We start from the raw sequence: 14,784 nt of genomic DNA on the forward strand, positions 1-14,784 counted from the left end.
ACACAGTAGAGAAAAAAAGGGGAGTCTATATACAATGTGTGCAAAAGGCATGAGGAGGTAGGCGAATAATTACAATATTGCAGATTAACACTGGAGTGATAAATGATCAGATGATCATGTACAGGTAGAGATATTGGTGTGCAAAAGAGCAGAAAAGTAAATAAATAAAAACTGTGGGGATGAGGTAGGTGAAAATGGGTGGGCTATTTACCAATAGATTATGTACAGCTGCAGCGATCGGTTAGCTGCTCAGATAGCTGATGTTTGAAGTTGGTGAGGGAGATAAAAGCCTCCAACTTCAGCGATTTTTTGCAATTCGTTCCAGTCACAGGGTTGGACATGGAGTAGTCACAGCAGCAGAGTACTGGAACGAAAGGCGGCCGAATGAGGTGTTGGCTTTAGGGATGATCAATGAGATACACCTGCTGGAGCACGTGCTACGGATGGGTGTTGCCATCGTGACCAGTGAGCTGAGATAAGGCGGAGCTTTGCCTAGCATGGCCTTGTAGATGACCTGGAGCCAGTGGGTCTGGCGACGAATATGTAGCGAGGGCCAGCCGACTAGAGCATACAAGTCGCAGTGGTGGGTAGTATAAGGTGCTTTAGTGACAAAACGGATGGCACTGTGATAAACTGCATCCAGTTTGCTGAGAAGAGTGTTGGAAGCAATTTTGTAGATGACATCGCCGAAGTCGAGGATCGGTAGGATAGTCAGTTTTACTAGGGTAAGCTTGGCAGTGTGAGTGAAGGAGGCTTTGTTGCGGAATAGAAAGCCGACTCTTGATTTGATTTTCGATTGGAGATGTTTGATATGGGACTGGAAGGAGAGTTTGCAGTCTAGCCAGACACCTAGGTACTTATAGGTGTCCACATATTCAAGGTCGGAGCCATCCAGTGTGGTGATGCTAGTCGGGCAAGCGGGTGCAGGCAGCGATCGGTTGAAAAGCATGCATTTGGTTTTACTAGCGTTTAAGAGCAGTTGGAGGCCACGGAAGGAGTGTTGTATGGCATTGAAGCTCGATTGGAGGTTAGATAGCACAGTGTCCAATGACGGGCCGAAAGTGTATAGAATGGTGTCGTCTGCATAGAGGTGGATCAGGGAATCACCCCAGCAAGAGCAACATCATTAATATACCCAGAGAAAAGAGTCGGCCCGAGAATTGAACCCTGTGGCACCCCCATAGAGACTGCCAGAGGACCGGACAACATGCCCTCCGATTTGACACACTGAACTCTGTCTGCAAAGTAATTGGTGAACCAGGCAAGGCAGTCATCCGAAAAACCGGGGCTACTGAGTCTGCCGATAAGAATATGGTGATTGACAGAGTCGAAAGCCTTGGCAAGGTTGATGAAGACGGCTGCACAGTACTGTCTTTTATCGATGGCGGTTATGATGCGTTTAGTACCTTGAGTGTGGCTGAGGTGCACCCGTGACCGGCTCGGAAACCAGATTGCATGTCGGAGAAGGTATGGTGGGATTCGAGATGGTCAGTGACCTGTTTGTTGACTTGGCTTTCGAAGACCTTAGATAGGCAGGGCAGAATGGATATAGGTCTGTAACAGTTTGGGCCCAGGGTGTCTCCCCCTTTGAAGAGGGGGATGACTGCGGCAGCTTTCCAATCCTTGGGGATCTCAGACGATATGAAAGAGAGGTTGAACAGGCTGGTAATAGGGGTTGCGACAATGGCGGCGGATAGTTTCAGAAATAGAGGGTCCAGATTGTCAAGCCCAGCTGATTTATACGGGTCCAGGTTTTGCAGCTCTTTCAGAACATCTGCTATCTGGATTTGGGTAAAGGAGAACCTGGAGAGGCTTGGGCGAGGAGTTGTGGGGGGCTGGAGCTGTTGGCCGAGGTAGGAGTAGCCAGGCGGAAGGCATGGCCAGCCGTTGAGAAATGCTTCTTGAAGTTTTCGATAATCATGGATTTGTCGGTGGCGACCGTGTTCCCTAGCCTCAGTGCAGTGGGCAGCTGGGAGGTGGTGCTCTTGTTCTCCATGGACTTCACAGTGTCCCAGAACTTTTTGGAGTTGGAGCTACAGGATGCAAACTTCTGCCTGAAGAAGCTGGCCTTAGCTTTCCTGACTGACTGTGTGTATTGATTCCTGACTTCCCTGAACAGTTGCATATCGCGGGGACTGTTCGATGCTAATGCAGTCCGCCACAGGATGTTTTTGTGCTGGTCGAGGGCAGTCAGGTCTGGAGTGAACCAAGGGCTGTATCTGTTCTTAGTTCTGCATTTTTTGAACGGAGCATGCTTATCTAATAATATTAAAAACATTGTTAATCTTTGATACCTAAAGAGGTCCTAAAATTCCAAATCAAATAGCCAAATTATCATTGGTATGACCATTTTAAAACAATTCCATATGTTAGCTTAGTAGAGTGACATCCCAAGGATTTCCAGAGGAGCAGGTGCAAAGTCTTATTTTTATCTAAAGTATTGGGTTGGCGGATCGCATCCATCGTTTAGGCGCATACATCACCACCTACTGTACTGGTGTGTGAGGCTATTCACGGCCTACATACATTTGAAAGAGTACTACAATATTGGGAAACAGGAAAATTACCCTGCCAACTATTAGCCCTCTGTAAAAGAAACACTACCCCATTCCACTATTTAACCCTGTCTAATCTACTGAGCAACGGTCAGAGAACAGAACACTCCCACTCAACACCACCTGCAACACCACATTTCTTCGTCTCATGCCCTCCTGCACACTTCTAGGAATCTCCCCCCTACACACTGTTGCAGCATCCCCATAATTTCACAACTAAAACACTGTGGTATTTTTGGAACAAAATCTCTCACGGGATACCTTACACTTCCTAACTTGACCTTGTCGGGCAAAGACTCTGCATCAAAACTCAGCAGGACAGACATTGTCTTCTCCATTTTCCCACGCTCTCCACCGGGTCTGCGTCACACCAAACGGCGGATGTCACAGACACCGCAAATCTCCCATTTCAACTGATCCTCCTCAACACACTGCCATCCCTGTTAACACTCCTTTCAAGTCCACCCTGCTCCAGGGAGCAAAGCAGGTCACATTTCTTGTCCCGAACTCCCTCTGGACTGAAGAAACACAACAAATCATCACTATTCCACTCAGAGTTACTTTCAACAGTCCCCAAACTCTTCTCCATCCAACCTGACACCACATATGGATTAGCCAAAATGCAAGGATCATTCACTCCACAAATCTCAGTCCCACTGGGCCAGAATCATCCTTTTCATCCTCGGGACGCTAGGCGGTCCTCAACGCAGGTACTACATCCATAAACTCGTCAGGTTCCATCTCTGAGCTACTAGGGGACATATTCCTCTTTTCACACTTGGCACCAACTTCCCTTACCACACCGCTGCCCTCTACACTCAGCTTCTTCTCAGTGGTTATCACTGCACTTGCCACCACAATGAATTCACCCTCACTCTCTTCACGTTCACTTTCCTTCTCTAGCTCTTCCAAAAGTCCTGTGCAGTCCTGAATTCCATATTCCCTCAAAACCTAATCCTCTTTTTATCCTTGCCCGCCATCTTCTTTCATCCTACCGCCATTCATCCCCAATCGGGGATCTCATCAGCAGCCACGTTCTCGATCATAATGCCAAATGTAGGGCTATGGCGCTCTCAACTGGTGTAAACGAGTACTCACAGGCAACGCTGATTTACTGACTGTAGTGGGATATCTCGTTGACAATGTAGTCTTTGTTTCAACTTCTCTGGACATTTCTTCCTGTGCGTCAGTTCAACATGGCAGCGCCCGTTACTCTGGGAGGGATCGTGGAGCAAAACATCACTGAAACGGGACAAATATTACCAGAATCCACATCTGGAGAACTGAAAAGTCCTCAGTTTGGAACCCGTTTCCTGACAGACCCACGTCAAGTTTTTCAACATAACGCATGGTTCGTATTTTAGCATGCATACTACTTGTGGTAGTACACACACATGGATAGCCCTTGATCATGATTCTCAGTTCCATTACATTACACAAGAGTCATTGGATGAAGGTGTCTTCTGTACATGGGTGTTTTGTTAAGAGCCCTAAGGCTTGGTCTGAACATTAACATATATCGCTTGCGATACGGCTTTGGAAGCATAAAAACATCATCTTTGATCTCAGGGAGAAATCATAAAAAAGGTTAAATTGATACACACCTTTGTATATAGGGTTAGGGTTCCCACACGTTACAGTGCTTGTTTACGGAAAACTGTTTATTAGCCATCTGCGTCTTCGATCACCTGTGTGTAAATTTGCTTTTCAACAAGACATGTAAGGTCCTTGTACTATAAAGAGTAACTTTAGGCTCCATTAGTCTATTATAGGGCTAACATATGGACAGAACATAACAGAACGAGGCCTGGGTAGCATGCCTTCCTCTTGGTTTCTAGTGGTGTTGGTGTCCCATTCACTTTCAGGGACAATGTGGAGTGGACAGAGGAGTGTAACAGTATAACAGTATTTTAAGGGACCCTCTGCACACATCGACAACAGTCACCCTCGAAGCATCGTTACCCATCGCTCCACAAAAGCCGCGGCCCTTGCAGAGCAAGGGGAACTACTACTTCAAGGTCTCAGAGCAAGTGACGTAACCGATTGAAACACACACCGCTAACTAAGCTAGCCGTTTCACATCCGTTACACTCACCCCCCTTTTGACCTTCCTCCTTTTTTCCGCAGCAACTAGTAATCCGGGTCACGGCACCAATGTAACAGTATAATTTTAAACCGTCCCCTCGCCCATACCCGGGCGCGAACCAGGGACCCTCTGCACACATCGACAACAGTCACCCTCAAAGCATCGTTACCCATCGCTCCACAAAAGCCGCGGCCCTTGCAGAGCAAGGGGAACTACTACTTCAAGGTCTCAGAGCAAGTGACGTAACCGATTGAAACGCTATTTAGCACACACCGCTAACTAAGCTAGCCGTTTCACATCCGTTACAGGAGCAAGATGCAGCTGCCAAGAAGAAGGTCCAAGAAAACAGTCAGCCCCTCCTTCAACAGAAGCAAGGTTGGTTCTGAACCAGAATCTGGGCTTACAAGAGACGTCCTCCTTTAAGCCCAGAAGCATCCATTCAACTTGCCATTCACCAGCTTTTCAAGCTTAATAATGTAAAAATGTATTTGGTACTTACCAAGGAAAGGAGTTTCACTGAGCAACTATCCTAATTGCTGCCGTCCCAGACAGTATGTACTTCCAAAATAGGTCTAAATAAAAAGTTACAAGCAACCGAAAAAAATCTACCTCATTACTGCTATCAGAGATCTGTATATATATGTTCCATATTCTGACTGATACACAAATCACCTTGCATCACAAGTAACGACTCATTATTATTTGAAGATCAGTCAGTCAGTCACAATTTACCCATGATACATTGCAGTTTTAATCCTCTTGAACATGGTCAATGCCTTTTCTGGAAAGACATGATATTCTCCCAATCTTCTTCTGGATCATCCAAATGCTCTCTAGCAAACTTCAGACGGGCCTGGACATGTACTGGCTTAAGCAGGGGGACACGTCTGGCACTGCAGGATTTGAGTCCCTGGCGGTGTAGTGCGTTACTGATAGTAGGCTTTGTTACTTTGGTCCCAGCTCTCTGCAGGTCATTCACTAGGTCCCCCCACGTGGTTCTGGGATTTGTGATCATTTTGACCCCACAGGGTGAGATCTTGCGTGGAGCCCCAGATCGAGGGAGATTATCAGTGGTCTTGTATGTCTTCCATTTCCTAATAATTGCTCCCACAGTTGATTTCTTCAAACCAAGCTGCTTACCTATTGCAGATTCAGTCTTCCCAGCCTGGTGCAGGTCTACAATTTTGTTTCTGGTGTCCTTTGACAGCTCTTTGGTCTTGGCCATAGTGGAGTTTGGAGTGTGACTGTTTGAGTTTGTGGTCAGGTGTCTTTTATACTGATGACAAGTTCAAACAGGTGCCATTAATACAGGTAACGAGTGGAGGACAGAGGAGCCTCTTAAAGAAGAAGTTACAGGTCTGTGAGAGCCAGAAATCTTGCTTGTTTGTAGGTGACCAAATACTTATTTTCCACCATAATTTGCAAATAAATTCATTAAAAATCCTACAATTTGATTTTCCGGATTTTTTCTCTCTAATTTTGTCTGTCATAGTTGAAGTGTACCTATGATGAAAATTACAGGTCTCTCTCATCTTTTTAAGTGGGACAATTGGTGGCTGACTAAATAATTTTTTGCCCCACTGTACCTGTGCTACTGGTGGTGCTGCTATGGTGACCAGTGAGCTGAGATAAGGCGGGGTTTTAACTTGCAAAGACTTATAGATGACCTGGAGCCAGTGGGTTTGGCGTCGAATTCGAAGTAAGGGCCAGCCAACGAGAGCATACAGGTCGCAGTGGTGGGTAGTATATGGGGCTTCAGTGACAAAACGGATGGCAGTGTGATCGACTGCATTCAATTTGCTGAGTAGAGTGTTGGAGGCTATTTTGTAAATGACAACGCCGAAGTCAAGGATCGGTAGGATAGTCAGTTTTACGAGGGTATGTTTGGCAGCATGAGTGAAGGATGCTTTGTTGCAAAATAGGAAGCTGATTCTAGATTTAATTTTGGATTGGAGATGCTTAATGTGAGTCTGGAAGGAGAGTTTACAGTGTAACCAGACACCTAGGTATTTGTAGTTGTCCACATATTCTAAGTTAGAGCCGCCCAGAGTAGTGATGCTGGACGGGCGAGCAGGTGCGGGCAGCAACCGATTGAAGAGCATGCATTTAGTTTTACTTGCATTTAAGAGCAGTTGTAGGGCATGGAAGGAGAGTTGTATGGCATTGAAGCTCGTCTGGAGGTTAGTTAACACAGTGTCCAAGGAGGGGCCAGAAGTATACAGAATGGTGTCGTCTGCGTAGAGGTGGATCAGAGAATCACCAGCAGCAAGAGCAACATCATTGATGTATACAGAAAAGAGAGTCGGCCGGAGAATTGAACCCTGTGGCACCCCCATAGAGACGGTCAGAGGTCCAGACAACTTAAAGAAACATTGCTTGATTTACAGTGTCGATCAATGCGGGACAATCTAATATTCTCAGGGATACTGGAGAATGACAACAGCAGAGGCTGTGAGGACACAGTCCGAGACTTTATGTCAACTCAACTGAAACTGCCCACTGTTGTGCGTAATGCCACTTTCTCCAGAGTCCATAGAATAGGTAAGGCCTCTGGAAATAGGCCACGGGCTATTATTGAATGTTTTGATAAATTTAACCAAAAGGAAATGACGAAGAACATGGGGAGAGAACTCAGAAACACTGATTTTGGAATGAATGATCACTTCCCCACCGAGATCAATAAAAGGAGAAAAAAACTATATGCCATCGTGAAGGAAAAGCGTTGCCTGAATCAACGAGTCTCCATGGTGATGGATAAACTTTATATCAACGGGCAATTGTATCAGGACTCTAGAGTAACTCCCTGGTTATTTTAATGTAATGTTTAAAACTGAGTTTGTGTGTTGTAGTGTATCATGACAACTTCAAATATAACAAATACATGCTATATTGATCTCCACTTGATAAGGAAAGGGCTGCATATAGCTCTGGTTAATGTATGTAGCCTTCCTAACAAAATACATGAGGTTTTTAACTTGGTCAACCTAAATAATATTCATATTTTGGCTTTGACCGAAACGCATTTAGAGCATTCTGTAAATGATGGGCAAATTAACATTCAAGGATATAGTCTACTGAGTAGGGACAGGAATAGGAATGGTGAGGGTGTTGCACTGTATATTCAGAATCCTATACCTTTTAAGAGGAGGGATGACCTTAATGTAGGTCAAATAGAGGCACAATGGGCTCAAGTACATCTGCCTCACCAGGCACCCATATTGGTAGGATGTGTGTATAGGACACCGTAGAGCTAGGAGGTCTATCTGGATGACTTATGTACTGGATTTGACCAGGCCACAGATAGCAACAGAGATGTATTTATCTCGGGTGATTTTAATATAAATTGGAAGGATCACAATAATTAGAATAGAACAACATTGATGAGATGTGCTAAGAACTGTGGTTTGAAACAAATGGTAAATGATACTACTAGGTCTTCAATTAAGTTGGGTCATCGTTCAGACATGCATTGATCTGATTTTCTGTTATATACCGTTGCAATGCTTAAAAGCCAGATCAATGCCAGTGGGCTGGACAGACCATAATATTGTGACCATAACCATAAACACCAAGGTTCCAAAGAAACCCCCTAGGATTGTGGTTAAGAGAAATGTTAAAACATTCAATCATAAGTTATTTCTAAATGATTTGGCTGCTGTACCCTGGGAGATGATTTATCTAGAGGATGATTTAAATCACGCTAGAGAATGTTTTATTGATTTGCTCATGGAGGTAATGGACCATCATGCCCCTAAAAGAAAGAGAACAGTTGGTGCCCGTCCATCTCCATGGATTGATGATGAACTGGGTGAGGCTTTTTCTCAAAGAAATATGGCAGCCAAGTCAAAATTAGAAATTGATGAACAGAATTATAGAACATTACGAAATTATGCAATTAAATTGAATCGAAGGGAAAAAAAGTTATTATACAACAATGTTTACTGATTGTAAAAATGATTCTAAAAAGGTATGGAACACAGTTAAGGGCTTACTTGGTACATCTATCTCATCATGCCCATCTAGTGTGGAGGTTGACGGGAGAATAATAACAAAACCAGTTGATATTGCCAATCATTTTGCAGATTTTTTTACACAGAAAATTAAATTACTGAGCAACAATGTAGACATACATTCTTCCAAACAAGCTATTGTTCAATGGATTGATGATCATATTATGAGCAATAAGATCTGCTATTTTAGTCTACAAACGGTGTCAGTGGAGGAGGTGTTAAACCTATTGAAGTCATTACCTGATGGTAAATCTACAGGTTAGGGTCTTTTGGACAATTTTTTGCTTCGCTGTGCTGCTCCCCAGATTGCAGTTCCACTGAGATACATATTTAATTGGTCACTGGAAAAGGGGATGTTTGCAAATGTATGGAAGCATGCGAAACTGTGTCTATTCCGAAAGATAGCAAAGAACCCATTACTGCTGCTAATAGTCGACCAATTAGTCTACTCCCTACACTCAGTAAGATATTGGAGGGTATTGTGAGTAGACAAATGTGGGAGTACATGGAAAATAATGATCTGATTACAGCCAATCAGCATGCTTATAGCAAAAACCATTCCACTGCATTGGTTGACATGACAGATCAGTGGCTCAATGCTATGGATAATGGCAAATTTGTAGGTGTACTATTTTTAGATTTCAGTGCAGCATTTGATTTTGTGGATCATGAAATAATTTTGACCAAATTAATGCATTATGGTTTTAAGGAGGTAGCATTGAATTGGGTACAGTCATATCTAACTGACAGGAAACAGTCCACCTATATCAATGGTTAATTTTCTTCCCCTAATGTGTTAAACTGTGGAATACCGCAGGGCAGCTGCCTTGGGCCACTTCTTTATTTAATATATACCAACGACCTTCCCTATGTCTTGGTTGAAACTCAATCTACTATATTTGCAGATGATACTACAATTTATGCAGCAAGACAATTGGTTCAACAGGTACAGCAGGCTTTACAAGGAGATTTGGAGAACATCAGGAAGTGGGTTTGCCAAAAACACTTGTTTTAAACACCAAGAAAACCAAAGTTATATTGGTCTGTTCAACTAGGAAAAGGCCAAAACAGCATGGGATACAATTAAGTATGGGAGGAGTACAAATTTAAGTGGCAGAAACCAAACTATTGGGAGTGCAGCTAGACAACTGCTTATCATGGTCTTCTCAAATAACTAATCTATGTAAAAAAAATATATATATTAAAACAGCATGCATAATCAGAAGGATAGCAAAATATTTACCAGGAAAAATTATTCAGCAAATAACACAAGCATTAATTGAGAGTCAGGTGAACTACTGTTCGGTGGTCTGGGGAATTGCATCATCAAGTGAAGTTAGAAGACTGCAGAATGCACAGAATAAAGCAGCAAGGATTGTTTTAAGGTGGAGATATGGTTCTTCTGTTGCAGTGTTCTTGGTTGGTCATCAATCGACAAGGATATTGAAAATAACATGCTTATTTTATTTTATAATATACATAATTTAAAACGGTATTCAGTTGGTAAGAGACAGACATTCCGTAAATACTAGGAATAGATTGTCCACCATCTATGCGTTATCCAGACAGAAATCAATGATCATGAGGAAGGTGAGGGATCAGCCCAGAACTACACGGCAGGACCTGGTTAATGACTTGAAGAGAGCTGGGACCACAGTCTCAAAGAAAACCATTAGTAACACACTATGCCGTCATGGATTAAAATCCTGCAGCGCACGCAAGGTCCCCCTGCTCAAGCCAGCGCATGTCCAGGCCCGTCTGAAGTTTGCCAATGACCATCTGGATGATCCAGAGGATGAATGGGAGAAGGTCATGTGGTCTGATGAGACAGAAATAGAGCTTTTTGATCTAAACTCCACTCGCCGTGCTTGGAGGAAGAAGAAGGATGAGTACAACCCCAAGAACACCATCCCAACTGTGAAGCATGGAGGTGGAAACATCATTCTTTGGGGATGCTTTTCTGCAAAGGGGACAGGATGACTGCACCGTATTGAGGGGAGGATGGATGGGGCCATGTATCGCGAGATCTTGGCCAACAACCTCCTTCCCTCAGTAAGAGCATTGAAGATGGGTCGTGGCTGGGTCTTCCAGCATGACAATGACCCGAAACACACAGCCAGGGCAACTAAGGAGTGGCTCCGTAAGAAGCATCTCAAGGTCCTGGAGTGGCCTAGCCAGTCTCCAGACCTAAACCCAATAGAAAATCTTCGGAGGGAGCTGAAAGTCCGTATTGCCAAGCGACAGCCCCGAAACCTGAAGGATCTGGAGAAGGTCTGTTATGGAGGAGTGGGCCAAAATCCCTGCTGCAGTGTGTGCAAACCTGGTTAAGAACTACAGGAAACGTATGATCTCTGTAATTGCAAACAAATTCTGTACCAAATATTAATGTCTGCTTTTCTGATGTATCAAATATTTATGTCATGCAATAAAATGCAAATTAATTACTTAAAAATCATACAATGTGATTTTCTGGATTTTTGTTTAGGATTCTGTCTCTCACAGTTTGAAGTGTACCTATGATAAAAAAATATAGACCTCTACATGCTTTGTAAGTAGGAAACACTGCTGATTTTGCAGGTTATCAAATACTTGTTCTCCCCACTGTAGGTCTGTAACAGTTTGGGTCTAGAGTGTCTCCTCCTTTGAAGATGGAGATGACCGTGGCAGCTTTCCAATCTTTGGGGATCTCAGACGATACGAAAGAGAGGTTTAACAGGCTAGTGATAGGGGTTGCAACAATTGCGCGGATAATTTTAGAAATAGAGTTCCAGATTGTCTAGCCCAGCTGATTTATAGGGGTCCAGATGTTGCATCTCTTTCAGAACATCAGCTATTTGGATTTGCGTGAAGGAGAAATGGGGGAGGCTTGGGCAAGTTGCTGTGGCAGTCCGAAGGACTACTCAGGGTTTGGTGGATGCCAGGAAAATGCTACCTGCCTGAAAGCACAGTGCCAACTGTAAAGTTTGGTGGATGATGAATATTGGTCTGGGGCTGTTTCTCATGGTTCAGGCTAGGCCCCTTAATTCTATTGAATGGAAATCTGAACGCTACAGCATACAATTACATTGCAGACAATTCTGTGCTTCCAACTTTGTTGCAACAGTTTGGGGAAGGCCCTTTCCTGTTTCAGCATGACAATGCCCCTGTGCACAAAGTGAGGTCCATACAGAAATGGTTTGTCAGAATCGGTGTGGAAGACCTTGACTAGCCTGCACAGGGCTCTGACCTCAACCCTATCGATCACCTGTAGGATGAATTGGAACGCTGACTGCGAGCCAGGCCTAATCGCCCAAAATCAGTGCCCGACCTCACTAATGCTCTTGTGCCTGAATGGAAGCAAGTCCCCGCAGCAATTTTCCAACATCTAGTGGACAGCCTTCCCAGAAGAGTGGAGGTTGTTATAGCAGCAAAGGGGGGGACCAACTCCATGTTAATGCCCGTGATTTTGGAATTAGATGTTTGACGAGCAGGTGTCCACATACTTTTGGCCATGTAGTGTAAGTACCCGAACAAGATATAGTATATGTGGTAGTCAATTTGCATCTCTTCCACTCATTTCAACAGAGGACTTTGACTGCAGGGCGAACGAGTACTGGAATGAATTCTACACCATCCATGAGAATCGCTTCTTCAAAGACCGTCACTGGCTCTTCACAGAGTTCCCTGAGCTGGCCCCACAGTATCGTCTCAACCAGGACTCCTGTATTGGGGACCATAGATCTGAGGACAGTGAACCACATGGTCTCGAACAGTCGGGGCCAAACCAGTGAAGTCGCCCCTTTGGCCCCTGTAGATGGTGACTTCCCTGGATCCAGTGCCATGTATCGCATACTGGAGGTGAGGAATATTGAATCATAGTATGACTGCAGTATATGTTCGCTTGAGTGCCAGTCTGTTTGTGTTATGCCAACTCATTGTCAAACATGAAGAATGAGCAATAGAGTTGGCAAGAGCACAAACAGAAATGGGACCAGCTAAGTACATGTGGCCCTTAGGCATAAAGTAGGCTAACCTATGCCCTTGTTTGATTCAATAGGTTGGCTGTGGTGTTGGCAACACCGTCTTTCCCATTCTGAAGACCAACAAGTGAGTGGTGGTTGGGACCACGTGTATTGATCAGTCCCATTATGCAGTATGCAGCCTGATCAGTTTGACTTTGTATAGTAGCTACTACCCTCTTCGTATACACATGCTGTATATCTGCTATTCAGATCTCAATATGTATTAGATGCAACCCTGTTCACACCTCCATGTTGCGTGACCCTGTCTTCTTTGTGTGTGACAGTGACCCTGGGCTCTTTGTCTACTGCTGTGATTTCTCCAGCACCGCTGTAGCGCTGGTCAAGGTGAGAAGGAGAAATGCTTGATAGATGATGTCATTAGTTGGCTGATAAATAGATTTATTCATCTTGTCCCTTTCACTACCAGGCTAATTCAGAGTATGACCCCGGGCGCTGATATGCCTTTGTTCATGACCTGGGTGATGAGGGAGCTATTTACCCTGTCCCAGACGCCAGCATGGGTGTTATAGTGCTCATCTTCGTGCTCTCAGCCCTGCATCCTGATAAGTAAGCCGGCCCCTGTGTGACGTGTTTGAGTGTGGCAACAATCAAGTGTGGGTGTGTGTATGTGTGACTGCATGTGTGCGATAGGGAAAATTAAGTGCCATCAAATTCCCATGTCTCTTTTTCTCTGTCAGGATTGCAAGCCTCCATCAGCAGACTGGCTCGGCTGCTGAAGCCTGGAGGAGTGCTGCTGCTCAGCGACTATGGGCGCTATGACATGGCACAGCTACGCTTCAAGAAAGGTTAGTTACCATAGGCACTCGTGCGTGGGACTGTGTGGGATCAAATCCAATTGTATTGGTCACATACACATATTTAGCAGATGTTATTGCGGGTGTAACAAAATGCTTATAAATTGTGATTAGCAATATGTACATGTTTTGGGGAAAATCTGTTGAATGTGTTCCTTTTTCAGGAAGGTGTTTGTCAGATAACTTTTATGTCCGGGGTGATGGAACACGAGTCTATTTCTTCACACAAGGTAATGAATCAAATCAAAAGGCTAGTATGTACTGCTTTTTAACAGTGGTAATTTGCAAGTCACTTTTTAAAAATGTATTTCTTATTTAACCTTTTATTTATCTAAGCACCTGGGGGAACCTAGAGCTGTGCAGACGAATGGCTGAGGGAACCCAATAGCAAAACATGTCTAATGCTTTGCACACACCCCTCAATCCATCTCCATGGTGTCCATCATCACAATGGTCTCATGGAGGTATCCCAATTCTATCCCTCCCAGGGGCTGCAGTCCCACATCTACCTCAGACACTAGACACTTTCTGTTGTTTTTTGTATATTATATCTCCATGACATCTCTCTCCAGATGAGCTACATGATTACTTCAGTGAAGCGGGTCTGGAGAAGGTCCAGAACATGGTGGACCGGCGGCTGCAGGTGAACAGAGGCAAGCAGCTGACCATGTACCGTGTCTGGATCCAATGCAAGTACTGCAAGCCTCATACTCAACCAACAGAGACACATGAGTGAGCCAGGAATAGCAGAGAGAACACTGTGTGGCTTATCATTGAACTAGTGTCTGAGGTAGATGTGGGACTGCAGCCCCTGGGAGGGAGGGATAGAATTGGGATACCTCCATGAGACCATTGTGATGAGGGACACTATGGAGATGGATTGAGGGGTGATGTGTGTGCAAAGCATTAGACATGTTTTTCTATTGGTTTCCCTCAGCCATTTGTCTTCACAGCTCTGGTTTCCCCCAGGTGGTTTTTGATAATGAATTTCTGACTGAGAGGTGGACATGACTCAGAAACGGAATATAGAGAAGGCTGATGAGCTAATGAAACCTGAACAAATGTCTGGAAACCCAATATTCTAATGTTTACATTCAACAGACTGTTTGCCATAATCCATTATTTTAGATCAATTGCGCCGTAGGAGTAAACTTTTTTTTTTACATTCACCACTTCAAAATGATTAAAAAACCTTGTGTAAACCCATCATTTGTGACATGATTCCTTTCTGATAATTGCCTTCACTTCACATATCAAAAGATGATTGCATTTCTGTCTCCCTGAAACCTTATGGGCAGTTTTAGATTGCATGTAGCT

The 14,784-nt window shown here is 44.1% G+C and overlaps 1 pseudogene; it reads left to right on the forward strand.

The window, feature by feature from the left end:
- Positions 1-3,745: 3,745 nt before the first annotated feature.
- LOC123999738 lies at positions 3,746-14,314 on the forward strand (annotated as a pseudogene).
- Positions 14,315-14,784: the final 470 nt, after the last annotated feature.

The sequence above is a fragment of the Oncorhynchus gorbuscha genome, linkage group LG16, assembly GCF_021184085.1.
Source record: "Oncorhynchus gorbuscha isolate QuinsamMale2020 ecotype Even-year linkage group LG16, OgorEven_v1.0, whole genome shotgun sequence".
Taxonomy (NCBI): domain Eukaryota; kingdom Metazoa; phylum Chordata; class Actinopteri; order Salmoniformes; family Salmonidae; genus Oncorhynchus; species Oncorhynchus gorbuscha.